Genomic DNA, 18,394 nt, shown 5'->3' on the forward strand with positions numbered 1-18,394 from the left:
TTACCATATGACCCAGGAATCCCACTCCTGGGCTTGTATCCAGAAGGAAATCTACTTCAGGATGACACCTGCACCCCAATGTTCATAGCAGCACTATTTACAATAGCCAAAACATGGAAACAGCCTAAATGTCCATCAACGGGTGACTGGATAAAGAAGAGGTGGTATATTTATACAATGGAATACTACTCAGCCATAAAATCCGACAACATAATGCCATTTGCAGCAACATGGATGCTCCTGGAGAATGTCATTCTAAGTGAAGTAAGTCAGCAAGAGAAAGAAAAATACCCTATGAGATCACTCATATGTGGAATCTAAAAAACAAACAAACAAAAACAAAGCATAAATACAGGAGAGAAATTGACTCATAGACAGAGAATACAGACTTGTGGTTGCCAGGGGGGTGGAGGGTGGGAAGGGATAAACTGGGATTTCAAAATTGTAGAATAGATAAACAAGATTACACTGTATAGCACAGGGAAATATACACAAAATGTTATGATAACTCACAGAGAAAAAAATGTGACAATGAGTGTGTATATATCCATGAATGACTGAAAAATTGTGCTGAACACTGGAATTTGACACAACATTGTAAAATGATTATAAATCAATAAAAAATGTTTAAAAAATTACATAAATATGAGCATATCTTAAAAGAAATCAAAGACTAGCTTTTCAGTTGCTAAATAGTAATGCTATTATTTATTGTTTTGAAGTAGACCCAGTATATATTTAAAATTATACCATCTTCATTGTCATCTTGATTTATTGGCAAATTCCACCAATTCTTGGCTTAATTGCTTCTTCATTGCTTTACTAATGTCAGTTAGTATCTTCTTGCTCTAAGTTCAGTTACTTACTTAAAGGATAAGCAGGGTTAAACGTTGTAAATGCTGTGCTCAGATCTGCGACGAAAATATTATATTTCTTGCGCTAACTAATCTAATACTTCCTGGGGAAAAAAAGGCTTTCTATTATTTTTAACATTATCATAATATTTTAATTTAGTAATTTTATATTATTATAAAGTATTTTAGTTTAAGATGTCTCTTTGAGTGTGGTTTGGATAAGTTCTCTCCCTTTCCTTAATCCTTTCCAAGAAAGTTTCTGAGTGTTAAAGTATAGAAATTCATGATTCTATGACAGAAAGAGAAATCAGGACCCCATGATGACCTCTGTATTCTTACATTCAGGAAAATTCTCGTTGGAAACTGTTATCAATTCCTGATGAACAAGTATTTCCATCTGAGGGCGCTCACATAATGTGGACACCTACTGCATGGTCATTGCATTGCCCGCTGCACAGCTCCCATGGAATATTCACCAGGACCTCTGATGACTCACCAACATGTTTATTTTCTTTAATTAGTCACATAAGAATTTCTGACTTCTACATATTCTTAATGTGTAGCTTCTCCCCTCCAACAATGTAGTACTTTAATTCTCATGTCATGTTGGCAATAGCTATGACCAGATTTTTTTCTATGGGCTATATTAACCCTAACTGATGCCAAAGACAAGTGATACCAGACTCAATCATATTCTCTAGTTCTCACTCTCCTATTTTGATATTTCTGCCATGCTCTTTCTCCCTGAACCTGAATAAAAGCAAGTGCATATGAATGCACAACCTGCTCTCAATTTTGTTTCTCCTTTCCATAATCTCTGGTGAAAGAAAAGAATAAAATTCTGAGTTTCCTTTACTTTTTAGAAAGTGATTAACTGTATTTTATATTTTCTTTCTTTAGGAGGGAAAAAAGCTTTATAATCCTAGAATAATAATAATAAAAAAGAAGAATATCTTCTTTACCTTATTAAGATATCTCTGTAATCTGTGTCCCTCTGGCATGGAACCCAATATGAAAGTTACAGGAATACTGGTAAGTAGGAATTACCAAAGACAAAAGTTACTAACTGAATATCATATAAAAATTTTAAATGAAAACCATTCAAATAAGGAGAATTATCAGAATCCTATTTTAACTCCTAAGATATTTAGAACAAAGACAAATTTTCCTTTTATTCTTCTTTTATTTTATTCCCAAAATATGATCAGTGAACATCTGTTTTGCCCTATAATCAATCCATAATATTGTATACCACAACTTTCAATGAAGTCCCTGACCCTGAACTCTTATAATCTAGTATTTTTTTAGCATTCTCATTAAAGCAACATTAACATACCATACAATGTACACTTTTTAAACTATGGAATTTGGTAAGGTTTGACGTATGTGTACACACATAAAATGATTACCAAATTAAGGTAGTCTTATCCATAACCCCAAAGATTTCCTTGTGTCTCTTTATAATTCCTCTCCTCACCCTCAAGATACTCCTCCCTCTTATCACTCCCTCCTTAGGCAACCACAGATTTACTTTCTGGTATTACAGATTTATCTGCATTTTTTAGAGTTTTATATAAGTAGAATTATAAAATCATTTACTCTGCAATCTTTCATGTTTGGTTTCTTTTGCAGTGCACTTTTTCAAGATTCAACCATGTTGTTACAGGTATCAATTGTTGATTCCCTTTTTTTGTAACATAGTATTTCATTGTATAGATATACTATGATTTGTTGATACTTTTACTTGTTAATGGATATTACGCTCCCTTCCTGTATTTTATTTTATTTTGCTTTGTTTATTTATTTCACTTGCTTATTAAAAATAAAGATACTATGGATATCTGTGTGGCATGACTGGATTCTACTGTAAATATATTACTTTTAAAGAAACTAACTGTATTCCTAAATGACTGTTCCATTTTATGTTTCCACAAGCATTCTATGAGATTTTCATTTTATCCTTATTCCTTTCAAGGCTTGGTATGATCAATCTATTTAATTTAAGCTATTCTAATAGAGCTATAGCAATATGTTATAGGTTTTATATGTTTCCCTAACAACTAGTTATACAATATTATCATTCATTAGATATATAATATGTAAATATTTCCTCCTAGTCTATAGTTTTTCTTTTAATTCTCCAAATAGTGACTTTTGAAAAAAGAGACATTTCTCATTTTGATGACATTTAAGTTAACTTGTTTTTTTAATGAATTGTGATTTTGGTATTATATTGAAGAAATATTGACTAAGTCAAGGTCACAGAGATTTTCTTATGTTTTTTCCCTAGAAATTCTGAAGTTTTAGGTTTCACATTTTTACATTAAATTTTGTTTAATTAGTTAATTAGTTAAATCAGTTAAATGTTATCTATGGTGCAAAGTATAGAGCAAATATAACTTGTCTTATATGGATATCTATTTGTTGAAAACACTATACTGTCTGAATTGAATTGCCTTTGAATTTTGATAATTTGTTGTCTAAATGTGTGTGGGTTTATTTCTGGATTCTCCATTTTTTTCCATTGACCTTTTATTTAACTTCATGCTAATATCATAACATCTAATATTCTATCTAAAATAATCTACTTCTCTCAATCTCAGTCACTCTTTATAACATTACCCATATGATCGTGTTCCTAATTATTAGTCTCTGAAATTATCTTATTATATTTGGTTCCTTGTTTACTATCTTTCCACCTCCACCACACCAAAATTTAATCTTTACAAAGGGAAAAACTTTGTTTTTCATTGCTGCATTGCCATCGCCTAGAACAGAGTCCATTATGTAGTAGGTGTACAGCATAGATTTTTAAATGGATGATAGGCAAATCTGGTGGTTATGTATTCATCCCCAATCCCTGAATATTCTAACCTAGAACGCATCAATTTTTGACAAGTTTATGAGTTTTTAGGCTCTCATAGTAGGTAAAAATATAGTGGCTTAATATATTTGCTGGAAAAACTATTCATGGTTAAAATGTGATGTTTAATTTATAACATCTTTTATAATAAACATAAGATGTATAATATATTTGAAAGCTAAAGATAGCATGGTGGGTGAAGTAATAAGCAAAAATGAAATTACTTACCTTCTTGTTCTATCAATAAGTATCTTAAAAAGTATCAGATGTTTATAGAAAGGAAAATAAATATTTTCTCAAAATATTAAACTCTTAAATAATGTCAGTTTATCATTTAAATAATACAAATATTACATTTGCATTGTAGTTCATCATTTATTAGTTGTTTTTATGTCTGTTATTTCACATAACAGGTTTAATGTGATTCCTATCCCTATCAAATTACCCAGGACATTTTTCACAGAACTAGAACAAATAATCCTACAGTTTATATGGAATCACAAAAGACCCAGAATTGCCAAAGCAAAAACTGAAGAAAAAGAATGAAGCTGGAAGAATAACCCTCCCAGAATTCAGACAATACTACAGAAATATAGTAATCAAAAAGCATGTTATTGGTACAAAAACAGACATGTGGATCAGTGGAACAGAGTACAGAGTCCAGAAACAAACCCACAGACCTACAATTAATTAATCTTTGACAAAGGAGGCAAGAACATGTAATGGAGAAAAGACACTCTCTTCAGCAAATGATGTTGGGATAACTGGACAGCTGCATGTAAATCAGTGAAGTTAGAAGACTCCCTGACAATATACACAACAATAAACTCAAAATGGTTTAAAGACTTAAACATAAGACAAGACATTATAAACTTCTTAGAAGAAAACATTAAGCAAAACATTATCAGCTATAAATCTTAGCAATGTTTTCCTAAGGCAGTCTACCTAGGCAATAGAAATAAAAGCAAAAGTTAACAAATGGGACCAAATTAAATTTATAAGCTTTTGCACAGCAAAGGAAATCATAAGAAAAAGAAAATGATAACCTATGGAATGGGAGCAAATATTTGCAAAAGATGAGACTGACAAGGGCTTAATTTCTAGAATGTATAAAGAGCTCATATGATTTATTAATTAAAAAACCCCAAACAACACAATCCAAAAACGGACAGAAGACCTAACAAGCAATTCTCAAGTGAAGACATACAAATGGCCAATAGGCACAAGAATAAATACTCAATATCTCTAATTATCAGAGAAATACAATTCAAAACTACAATAAGGTATCACCTCATACCAGTCAGAATGGCTATCATTCAAAAGTCCACAAATGATAAATGCTGGAGAAGCTGTGGAGAAAAGAAAATCCTTCTACACTTTTGGTGGGAATGTAGTTTGGTGCTTCCATTATGGAAAACAGCATGGACATTCCTGAAAAGGCTAAAAATAAACTTAGCATGTAATCTAGCAATCCCACTCCTGGGCATATATTCAGAGGTAAACTTAATTCAGAAATATTTATGCACCGCAATGTTCGTAGCAGCACAAATTACAATAGCCAATACATGAAAACAACCTAAATTTCTATTGACAGATGATTGGATAAAGAAGCTGTGGTATATTTATACAATGGAATATTACTCAGCCATAAAAAATAATAAAATAATGGTGCTTGCAGCAATATGGATGGACCTGGAGATTGTCATTCTAAGTGAAGTATGCCAGAAAAAAGAAAGAAAAATGCCATATAATATCAGTTATATGGAATCTATAAAAAAATAGACTTGTTTACAAAACAGAAACAGATTCACAGACATAGAAAACAGATATATGGTTAACAGGGGGAAGGGGGTGGGAAGGATAAATTGGGAGTTCAATATTTGAAGATACTACTAATATACATAAAATAGATAAATAACCAGTTTATACTATATAGCAGAGGGTGCTATATTCAGTATCTTATAGTGGCTTATGGTGACAAAGAATATGAGGATAAGTGTATGTTCATGTATGACTGAAGTATTATGCTGTACAGCAGAAATTGACACAACATTGTAAACTGACTATATTTCAATAAAAATATATATATATATATACAGAAAAAAATCCTAATTAAAATCTATGGGTAAATATAGGAGATCTGCCTTCCTACCTTGCCAGAGTTTAGAATAAGAGTACATAGGCAAGTATCCAGGACCTTCATGCTCCTCTAATGTAAAGGTTAGGATAGGTAAATGCTCTCAAGGACTTCTTACACCTATCTTACAGGTATATTATTTAACAGAGGTCTGTGGTAGATTACAGTGTGATAATATTTATAACCCTCCCCTAGTAACACACCCAGAGAGTCTTCTCACTGATAGATAAATATGTGTTACTTTCTAGAATACAAAATACCTGTATCTTTGCTAAATTATGTTATTTAAGATGACAATAAACAAGGGTATCAACAAGATGGCAGAATGAAGATCCCTATCACTTATTGTGCAAAAGAAAAAACGATTTGGCACCTGTTCACAGATAATAGTGTCACGGTGGGAGCCTTGGGATCCAGGTAGCCTGTTATAAAATCCCTCTGGAATTCATTATATAGTTAGAGGGAAGAAAGCATATAGGTCCCATGGAACACCATTGAAAGAAATAAAATATATATACTATGGGAGTATCAAAAGAAGAGAAAGGGGCAGAAAACTTATTTAAAGGAATAATGGCTGAGAACTCCCCAAATCTAGGGTGGGAAAGAGATATTGCAATTCATTAACTCCATAGGGCCCCAAATAGGTAGGATTCAAAGAGGTCTACATCAAGACACATGAATAAATTATCAAAAGTCAAAGATAAAAAGTGTATATTAAAGGCAGAAAGAGAAAGGTGACTTGTCACATAAAAGGGAACCTTCATAAGATTATCAGATTTCTGAGTAGAAACTTTACAGGCCAGGAAAGATGGGACAATATATTTAAAGTACTAAAAGAAAACAAAACAGAACAAAACACTAACTAAGAACTCTTTAGCTAGTAAAACTGTTCTTTAAAATGGAGAGAGCTAAAGACATTTCAAGATATACGTAAACTGAAGAGGTGTATTTCCACTAGACTTGCTTTACAAGAAATGCTAAAATAGAATTCTTCAAGTTGAAATGGAAGTATGTTAAACAACATGGAAGTGTATAAGGATAAATCTTACTGCTGAAGGTAAATATAAAGAAAATTACAGAATATAATAATAATGTAATGGTGACACATATAAGACAAAAAGCAGCAAGAATAACTGTAACCACAGAAATTTGTCAGTATTTCATAATATAGAAAGAAGTAAAATATTACATCAGTTACATAAAGTGCATGTGTTTGAAGTGAAGTGTCAATTTCTGTGTGCAATTCAAGTTAAATTGTTATCAGCTTTAAAAAGATTTCTATAACTATAAAACATTTGATGTGAATCCCATGTTAACTACAAAGGAAAAATCATATGCAGCAGACACACAAAAGAATGAGAAAAGAATCAAAGCACACCACTACCAAAAAAAAAAAAAAAAAATCGTCCAACCAGGAAAAAACAACAGAAGGGAGAAACAAGAGAACTACAGAACAGTTGGAAAACAATCAACCAAATGGCAATGGTATGTCCTTACCTAGCAAATTGATCTAAACCTCTCAATTGAGTCTTGGAGTGGCTGAATGGATAATAAAAACAAAAACAAGACATCCAACTAAATGTTGCTATATGTTGTCTGCAAGAGACTCACTTTAGATTTAAGGGTAGACAGAGTCTGAAAAAGAAGGAATGCAAAAGACATTCCATGTAAATAGTAACTAAAAGAGAATAAATGTGGCTATACTTACACCAAATAAAACAGACTTTAAGTTAAAAACTCACAAGAAACAAAGAAGATCAATTAATCATGATAAAAGGGTAAACAGTGAGATACAACAATAGTAAATATTAATGCCCTTAATATCAGAGCACATAAATATATAAAGCAAACACTGACAGAGACATAGACTGCAATACAATTATTCAATAGACTTCAATACGCTACTTTTAATAATAGATCATCCAGAGGGACAACTAATAAGGACTGAACAATGCTATAGAACAGATAAAATATATACATATAAAAAGCCTTCCACTCATAGCAGAATACATATCCAACTCAGGTGCATACTGGAATATTTTCTAGGATGATCACATGTTAGGTCACAAAACAAGCCTTAAGAAATTAGTATGATTGAAATAATCCAAAGTATGTTTTATGACCATAATAGAATGCAAACAGAAGTAAACAACTGTAAAAGAACAAGAAAACACAAAAGTACATGGAAACTAAACAGCACACTATTGACCATGCATTGGATTAAGTGAGAAATCAAAAGAGAATTTTTAAAATATCTTGAGACAAATGAAAACAAACACATAACATGCAAAAAAATTATGGGATACAGCAAAAGCATTACTAAAACTGTTTATAGCAATGCATGCCTACATTAAAAAATATGAAAAAAATCTCAAGTCAGCATCCCAATTACATCCCAAGGAACTAAAAAAGAAGAACAAATTAAGCTCAAAGTTAGCAGAAAGAAGGAGATAATAAAGATTAAAAACAGAAATAAATCATATAGGGAATAAAAACAATAGAAAATTAGCAAAACAATTTTTTTAAACCATAAAAATATGGAAATTTTATTTTTTGTGACAGTACGGATGGACTTTGAGGGCATTATGCTAACTGAAATAAGTGAGACAGAGAAAGACAAATATTGTATGGTCCAATTTATATGTGGAATCTGAAATAGTTGAGGTCATAGAAGAAAAGAGTAGAATGGTGGTTTCAGTGGCTGGGGGTGGGGGATTGAAGAAATGATGGTCAAAGGGTACAAAGTTTCATTTATGCAAGATGAATACATTCTGATAATCTAATGTATAGCATGGTAACTATAGTTAACAATACTGTACTGTATTCTTGAAATTTGTTAGAAGTGTAGATCCTGAGTGTTCTTATTTTCACACAAATACACATGCACAAATGGTAACTACTAAAGTGACAGATATGTTGACCAGCTTGATCATTTCACAATGTATACATATATCAAAACATCATGTATTCCTTAAACACATAGGTCTTTATTTGTCAATTATACCACAATAAAGAAAAAAATTGAAACTTTTTAATAGAATCTATGTCAATAAATCTAATGGTTTTCTGCAGATAGTTTATAAAGCCTAATATTTTATCCTTATATTATTTTCAGGATAGGCAAATTTTGGATCTCAGTAAAAGCTAATAAATTAATAAAAGTTAATAAGTAATGGAACCTAATGATGGTTATTGAATGACAGATATTATTTTATTTTCAGGTACTATTGGTATCATTTAGAGATTAATTAAAAATGATATAGAGAGTATAAGACAATTTACCGAAGGTCACAGAACTGATAAGAGAAAAATCAGTGATTAAACCCAGTAAGCCTGCATGAGGACACATATTTGAAAGCATTATTATAATGCTTCCCTAGAAAGTAACTTATTACACTGAGCTATGTAGAGTTCTATGAATTACCTGGAAACATACTCTCTGAGCAGCTTTGACCCTGCTGGACCTTTAGCAGTTTTCACACTCTAAAGAAGAGGCCAAATTAACAAATGTGGGTTGGACTTTCTAGTATAGTTAAAGCTGTAGAAACAAACTACCTGAATTTAAACCTCAGCTTTTTTTTTTTTTTTATTTTCTAGCTATTTAACCTTGATCAAGTGACTTAAACTCTTTGTGACCAGTTTTCTCAGCTTTATTGGAGACAATCAGAGCAGCAAACTCAGACCTCATAGAATTATTTAATTGAAGCATTTAATTGAAAAAGTCAAGAGTTAAAACAGTGCATACAATCTATTAAGTATTCAATTTATGAATGTTATTTACAGCTTACACTCCAGACTGAAAACTTTTCCTAAGATCTTAGTCTCTACAGCATGTATATTCAGTATTTGTGGAATCTCTTTAGAACCTGGCTCAGGTCACATCTTAGATTGTACGTTCTTCGGCACATTTTTTCTAACCTTGAAAAGATTCATGTTGATTTTGGAGGTCTTGTCCATTAATAGTTTTTATTTTATACTTATTCCTTCCCTTCCTCTCACCATGCTCAAATCCACTCTTATACATATATGCATCCAGGCCTAATTCCTCAGTTCTCTCTACATCAGTGTAACCTTTGTCACATAACAGCCTAAACCCCTCCATGGCTCTCTTTTCTCTACATTATTTATTACTTTCTTATATAATATATATTTAATATAATATTTATGTTTATGTTGCCTTTTACTTTACTAACTCCTCTGGAACATAAGCCTCATGAGGTAAAAAAAAAAATGCAATGGAACAAAGATAGAGAAAAGCTGACCTTCTTTTAACAGAATTCTGTGTTTACTAATTGTATGTTCCTCTATTTTGTTTCCAAGTTTGCAATCATTTCTGGTTGTTTTTATTGTACAAACCATTTTTTTCAGGATTTCTATACTTTCTCATAGCAAAAGATCAGAAAAGAAGAAAAACTAACATTGTTAATCTGAGGTTCTATATTTGCCTGTGTCCTCTATGGCATTTTAAAATGTGAATCCATTTTTTTTTGCCCTTTATTACATACAGGTTTTTAAATACTTAATCAGTAGCACTGTTACTAAAGAGACATTGTCATATATGCTGTGTATTTATGCAATAGTAGAGAGTAAGCATAGAGTTAGTCACTGAGTGTAGTCTTGTAAATTTCTTACCCTCAGCAGTCTCCCTCTATGTACTATGGTTTTCTTCTTAGATGGTCCAGGAGACATTAATATTACCCTTGTTACACTAGAAATGAAGGGATTGAAGCACAGACAAGTTGAATAACATTTAAATTTAGATGGTAAAAAACAAGTTGTAAAGTGTCTAAATTTTTTTCTTTTCCTTATGGAAAACTGTTCACTGAAATTTACTGCATTTACATAGCATTGTGATGGCAATAGAAGAAATATTAGGCTATCATCTGGGATTTTAAAATACACTTGTGTCAATGAAGCATCTAAGAATGTTATGGCAAACAAACCGAACTCAGTAATGAAAAAGTACTAAATTAAATGGTTTTAACAATTTATGCCATAGGAATTTTTTTTAAGTACCAATGTGAGCTACAGACAGGCAATATATGGCAGAGAAAATCATATTTGAAAGATTTTTGTTTGTTATTTTATTATTTTCAGGATGGAAAACAAAAGCTACTCTAGGTATTTAAATTGGAAAAAAATATTAAGGCAGGGTTTTGATACAAAAAGCACTAGAACATGGGAAACCACAGAAGGGACTGTTGGACAACCCAGAGATTAACAACAGCATATACTGCTGATCATCCTCAAATTTGAATTAATGCAATCAGCTGAATTTTCAAAGTTCAGGGCCTCTAGTTGAATTTGTAGAATGTAGGTGTACTGGAGGGCTCTGGAGACACAGGTGAAATGCAGAAGTGACCACCTATGTTAGAGAAAGTGTAGCAAAAGCATGCCTTCTTACTTTCTGTCATCAGTGACTCCCACTTGCTGAATCCAGCTGACATAACTTGACATAGGCACCTGGACTGTGGAAGTCAGGCTTTGTGATATAGAGCAGAACTAGCAAAGTCAACAACTTGTAAGGGCAGACAGGCCTACAGGAGATAAATAGAAGTAAAGCCTTAGTAGTACATGTAAATACTGGAGATTCACAGAACTAAACATAGGTAACTAGGGGATAAATCTGAGCTTTCATGTTGCATGTCATAGATGAGGAAGCTGGAATTCATCTCCTAGGGAACATGAAAGCACATGGGGAAGAAATAAGGAAAAATAAGATTGAAGGAAGGAAGAAAGGAAGGAAGGGAAAAAGCATGGAAGAAGGGAACTGATGGTCATTCGTGGAAGGACCAGTTAAAAACCTGTTGTTAAATTATGAAGGCTTAGAACTACATCTTTAGTGACAGTGAGAATAACATGGGAGATGTGAAAAAAAATTTCTTTTTATTTTTTAAATTTTTAAATTTTAATTTTATTGTAATTTATAATAAACACAAGATCACTATACAATATCAACCCTGAGAGATAAGTACGTTATTTCCTTAATAGGCATATCAGTTGTGTGAAGCATCTTCTATGTTCCAATGTGTTAAATAATGGCTATTACATAATATTAGCTAAGATCATGGATTCCAGAGACACAATCTTACTATGCCACTTAGTAGGTTTGTGACTTTGGACAAGTTACCTAATCATTCTAAGGTTCAATTCTGTAATCTGTAAAATAATAAAATATAAATAAAATAATAAAATAATAATATTTCCCTCCTTATGTGATTTTTATGAGAATTAAACAAGTTAATAGTTAGAAAGGCTTTCTGACACATAAATGTTGTTAAATTGAGGTGGAATCTCTGTAGAGATATTCTATAGGCAATCATAAATTGTGCTTTGAAAAAAGATTACATATTGAAACATATTTGGAAGTCAGAAGAGAGGTATTGGAAAAATCCAAAAGAAATACTTGATTTAATAAAGATTTTGGCGAGAAATGTTAACAGTTGTGGCAAGACGACTGAGTGAAAATATAAAGAAGAAAAAAGAAAGAGGAGCAATTTGAAAGATCAAAGGAAAAATTAGGAAAATAGACCACCACAGAAATTACGAAAGTATAATATTCGAAGAATGATGGAGTGATGCAAAAGGCCAAATATTGCAAGAAATGAGAACTGACACAAGGTGACAGCACCTGCTAAAAGAGATTTTTTTTAATAATAATTTAGAGCCTCAGTTCAGTACAGGGATTAAGAATGGATTAAAACTACTTGAAGCAGAGAATGGACATCCTTTATCAGTACTGCATGATAAGATAAGAAGGATAACAAATAAGAAGTAAGCCATTCACCTGAATATGAATGCATCTTAAAGTGACAGGCAAATCACTTTTGATGCATATTGATCCTAACATGCAAATTGAAAATTAAAATGTGACTTGAACAGGTTTTTTCCTCCCTCCAGCAGATTTAAGAAATTTCTTATTCTTGGCCCTCTGCCATTCACGTTATGCAGATAAGCATTCATGATATGAAGTTTAGCTGTCATCTATTCTAACTTAGAATTCTTCTCAACCTACTATACCCATATTTACATATTTATGGAAAATATAAAATTCAATAACTAACCAATAGACACTACACAGAGTTTAACAGAATTTTTGTAATAGTACTAATAGTAAGAAAGTAAAATTAGAGAATTATAGATTTAGGATTTGGAGTTGGTTTAAAAGTTATGAAATGAAATAAACCCCATGAAACAAGGTGCTTAGCCTTGCATGGCATAATAGTAAGTAACACATTCTCATAGAAATACACTGTTCTTTTTTTCTCATCAGTTATTATTTTCATTTGTAATTGCACATATTTTTAAAATAAAATTGTGAAAAAGCTTATAAGAACAAGATTAAAAACAATAACCTCTTTTCTTCAAGCACCAGTCTTGAAATAAGTGATTTTCATCTTTTACTTATTTCTTCTAGAACTCATCTTCTTCACCTACATGATAAAAACTGCTATATTTTAAATTATAAATAACAGATAATGATTAAATGTGTGTTATATTTGATAAAGACTATACCACTTTCCTCCTCTCCATTCTTTAAATTTAGTGATCCCATGTTTTTGTTTAAATCCCTTATTCTGCTTATGAAAATATTGTTCTCTACCAAGACAAGCAACAGATTTTACTTACTTTTCCATTTTTGTACAATTTTTGCTGTTACTCAAGTAACTGTATTTTTCATTTGTGTAACTTCCTTTGAATTTATACTAAAATATTTCCAATCTCTAAAAATTCTGAAATATGCTTATTATAAAAATCTCATACATTTAATCCTGTTAAATAATTGAATAGTTAATTTTCCTCATTGGACATACCCTTCTTATAAGTTGTTCTTTCTCCTACACTGCTGTAGATCTAGGGTTTCTTTTTATTGTCATCATAAGAATTCCCCAGTGTCCCCCAAGCTCCATGCCACACACACAGATTTCTTCTTGTGTTGTCTCAAACACTGCTCCCTTTCCTGTTTTACTCCCTTGTAATATACTGAGAAAGAACACGTCAGGAAGGTCTTTTGAGACAGCTCCCCTGACAATAATTTTTACAGTCTTATACTTGATTAATGATTTGTCTCAGTATCAATTTCTGAATTGGAATTTATTTCAGTTCATAACATTAAAGGATTACACCATTGAAATTTAGCCTCCAAAACTAGTGTTCAGAAACTTGATACAATTTATATTTAGAATTCTGCTTCAATGTAACCTGATTTGGTTTTGTTACTTCTTTTAAGAACTTTATTTTAATATCTTTCCCTTTCCCCTGATTTTCTGAAATTTTACACTACATGCCCTCATACAGACTGAGTTGGGCAAAATATATGTTTTTTCCATCTGGATACTTATGACACTCAACTATAAGTTTTATTTTACGATTTCTTTGAACATTTTCTTGTTACTTCCTTCTGTTTCCTCCCATCCTACCCTCAGTAACGAATTTATTTTAATTGGATATTGAACTGCCTTGATATTCGTCTAATTGTCTTATTTTCATCTATTGATCTTCTCTTTGTCTTTCAGTTTTAAATTTTGGGAGATTTATATAACTTTAACTTCCACTTTTTTGCCTATTCTATTCATTTTTGTATCACATTTTTAACATCTAATATTTATAATACTCTCTGATTTTTCTTATCTTTACCACAGATAAAATATGTTTTCTTACCTCTGAGGATAAGATTCTGAGTTCCTGTTCATATCAACAGTGTTCTTTTATTGCCAACATGCTTATTTAAAAGTGAAACATTAATGCACTGATTGGAATATCTGTGTACATTGTGGACATCTCTGTATATCATCAGTCATATCAGGAAGCTAGCAAGGATTTTTCCTTTGTTTTAGGACTCAAAATGTCATTACACACAGATAATTCAACCTCTTCAGAGAAAGATTCTGTAATTCCTCATTAAGGACATGTTTGTCCAAACTCTGGAGTTGTGATGGAACATTAAATCATTTGGAGATTGTGCTGTGAGCAATAAATGCAGCAGGTCTAAATTGGCTGTGGTATGTTACTTGAACTAAGAAATGTACCTGAGTGGCTCTAATCCCTGGTCAAGACATAAAACACACTGAGAATGTAGCTTTTTAATCATAAATCTGAGACAAGTTTCTGGAAAATTGTCACCAGCCTCTCAATATTGTTTATTGATAAATGTAATGCTGGTGATTTGCAAATGGTCTTGCTGAGACTAGAAGAAGGGTACACCATTAGGGCTGGTTATATGTGGAGAATATGCCTATGTGAACATTAAAGTGTAAGAAACCACAGCTGGGACTCCATCTGGAGCTTCCTTGTGCTGAGGTGTTCCATGCATGTGTTGGTGGCCCCTGATCTGAAATAGGAAGCATGTCCTGTCTGGCCCTTACAAAGAGGAAACAATTGCAGGAAGCATGTATGATGCACACCCTTACACTAATGCTGTCACATTGTTCCACTTTTTAGAAGCAACTTTAGATTTGCATGCCTTGTTATTCTGAGTCCTGTAAACCTTTTCATTTTTCCCCATGAATGAAGCTTCTCTAACTGCCGCTGTTAGTGCACAAGTCCTGTCTTAGGTTACTCATAGTCCCTAAATCCCCACTTTAATCTAATTCCTCATGTAGACTTTCCTTTGTTTATTTGGGTCCCTTTTACTTTAGTCACTAACTATCTTCATAGAAATTCCTTCTGGTTTCTGTGGGAATGGTTTAGTTTCATGTCTAGTAATCAGTCAGGCTTCTCATCCTGACTTTCAATGAGGTCCTTGGTTTTTAGACAGTGGTTGCTTTAATCTAACTTTCTCCCTTACATGCTTCTAATTCCTGACTCTTTCATGGATTTGATGGGGAAAGCAGCTTAAATTTCCTGGTCTTTCTGATAAGTTATTTCTGATTTCTTAATCTACTTGTAATTGTATTTATTATAATGCAAGATTGCAAGTGTCTCTAATTTTGTTAAAAATGAAGTTTGTGCTTCTTGTTCTTTCATCTGAATATGTGTGGGGAGTGTTATTTCTGTAGCTACCTCAAAAATGGAAGACTTAAAGGTAGATTTTTGATGATTGGAGCTAATCGCTCTAGACTTGAGCTAATCGCAGAGGCAGATATATCCTCTTGAGAAAACGCTGAAAGCTAGTTAAGCAATTTTTAAAATCAGGCTTTTGTTTCAAACCTGAGGGCAAAACTCCTCAGTGGAAACTGTCTGTGTGTGTCTTGGATTGGTGTACTATAAGGGTGTTTGTGTTTTCCTCAGTAATCCACACCCAAACATTTGTATATTGTGGAAAGAGAGAAGAGAAAAACATAAGAATGTTTAAGCATGTTGGTAAAAAGAAAGGGAGATGACCATGCTTTCTTCCATGTGACAAAATATTTTAGCCCATTTTAAAAGTTTCACACACTTATTAAAAGGAAACAAAAGAAAAGATTACTCCATATACTAAATTATTCAGTTATACTAATGACTCATGTATACATAAATGTGGCTAAGCCAAAATCAGTGACCTGAAATCTTAATGACATTCTTGAATATATGTCCCAACTCAGTAGGAGTAAGAAAAATGGAAAAATTGGCAAAGAGCTGGTTTACTTCATTTTTTCCATGGCAGCCAACTTATTAATCATGGACTTGCAATTATGCCAAAATATATCCTCTTGGAAATATTTTTTTAAACATTTCATTTATTTATTATTGTATTATTTTATTATTTTTTGCTGGGGTTGGTAATTAGGTGTATTTATTTTTAATGGAGGTACTGGGGATTGAACCTAGGAACTCCTGCATGCTAAGCATGTACTCTGCTGCTTGAACATTACCCTTCTGCAAACTTCTTGGAAATCTTATCCATGCAATCTAACTCTATCTGATCTTTGCACTCTTTAACCTAAATTTAAATTCTCTTCCATAATAAAACAGAAATATTACCTAATTTCTTCTGGAGGCATAATACATCATGTGTTAGGCATTCTTATTCTAAAACAGTTATTTATTCTTTTATTTTCTTAGTCATGTTTTTGAGATTTCCTAAAAAATCTTGATGCCTTTTAAAATCCTGAAATCTAGGATATTATATTGGCTTTAATGTATCAAATGTAGTCAAGATGAAGCCTTTTGCAATAGATATTTGGGAAAAATAATTAAGAGAAGATCTGTTAACTAATCTTCTTTCTCCTAAGGGATGCCTGAATCAATATTGGCCAGGATCAGACCTTCTTGTGAACAATTTTTGGAATTTACTAACAAGAAGATGAAGAGGAAATTCTTATTTTAGATTATTTATAGCAAAATACCTGGTCTGCCTACACTACTTATAAAAAATAAACCTGAAATATATAAAGTAATGGAGCTCAGCTGTCTGAGAATGGAAATTAGTCCCTTAGATTTTCTTCCTCCATAAAAAAGGAGTATAAAACTAAGAAATTTCAGACCTAAACAGCTTCCTCAGTGTCTATGTGGCACCACATCCAGAAATAGCATAGTTCTCATATTCAGAAATCAAAATGGATCTCCATATGGATTAAAGAATTAGGGGGGAACAATATCTGATGATTTAGGCCGTTCTACAGATGCTGCTGTGCTAAAGCCTGCTTTGTTATTATATATAGGTAATCATTAGTCAGTACCATCCAGTAGTGCCAGGTAAAACTCATGATTTGTATATTTAGTACTTATCTTCTTGTGTATTATATGGTGTAGAGGTGATTATTGAATCAGTATTAAACAATAAATTTAGACATGAATCTTAGTGTTCAATTGCAGGTCTTAAATTTTATTTATTTATTATTTAATATGGAATGCTTCACGAATTTGCATGTCATCCTTGCACAGGGCCATGCTAATCTTCTCTGTATGGCTCCATTTTTAGTATGTATGCTGCCAAAGTGAGCCCTTTAATTTTATTCATCTAATATTATTTGTAGTGACTTCCAAAATAAAAAGGAACTGTATATAAACTTGGAAAGAAATCTATTTGCAGGTATGGATTTAAAAGACTATGCAAGGAATTTTGCAAGAGTTATTATAACTAGTGTCTGCACAAGTAAACTAAACTGAGTTTCAAAAATGAAAAAAAAATATTTAAAAATAAATTTTAGTTAAAAATCCTGATTTGTAGTGTTTCCATGCTATACAATATCTCACCATGGCTGAATAAAGCTATGTTTTAATGAATTCCTGAATATTTAATAGTCCACTTTTGGGAACCAATAGTGTCAACACACCACTGGCTCAAAGTTGAGCAGGAAATTTTAACATAAGCTTTGATGGTGATTTTCTTTAAATGTCTGAAATTTAGATTCTAAAAATTATAAAAAAACTATACATTTGTCACTAATTTGCATTATTGTGATTTTGGTGGGGATGTGAAGAGAATGTGTGATAATTATTTCTCTTTATATAAAATAGTTCTCCACTTTCTTAAAAAAAACACTTCAATCTTTGGGAAAAATAGCCAACATTTTAAAGAATTTAAAATTTCTTGTTTTACTTTTCACCTGTGAGTGCAGTGTTGACTTGTTTAAACTGGATGAATATTAAATTAAAGCAAATATTTGGTCACAAACA

The 18,394-nt window shown here is 32.0% G+C and overlaps 1 non-coding gene across 1 annotated transcript; it reads right to left on the reverse strand.

Annotated features, from left to right (window-relative positions):
• Nucleotides 1–17,614: 17,614 nt before the first annotated feature.
• LOC116668768 lies at nt 17,615–17,720 on the reverse strand. The gene has a single exon (XR_004326007.1). It is a non-coding gene; the product is annotated as a U6 spliceosomal RNA (small nuclear RNA).
• Nucleotides 17,721–18,394: the final 674 nt, after the last annotated feature.

Source organism: Camelus ferus, chromosome 14 (assembly GCF_009834535.1).
Source record: "Camelus ferus isolate YT-003-E chromosome 14, BCGSAC_Cfer_1.0, whole genome shotgun sequence".
NCBI lineage: Eukaryota > Metazoa > Chordata > Mammalia > Artiodactyla > Camelidae > Camelus > Camelus ferus.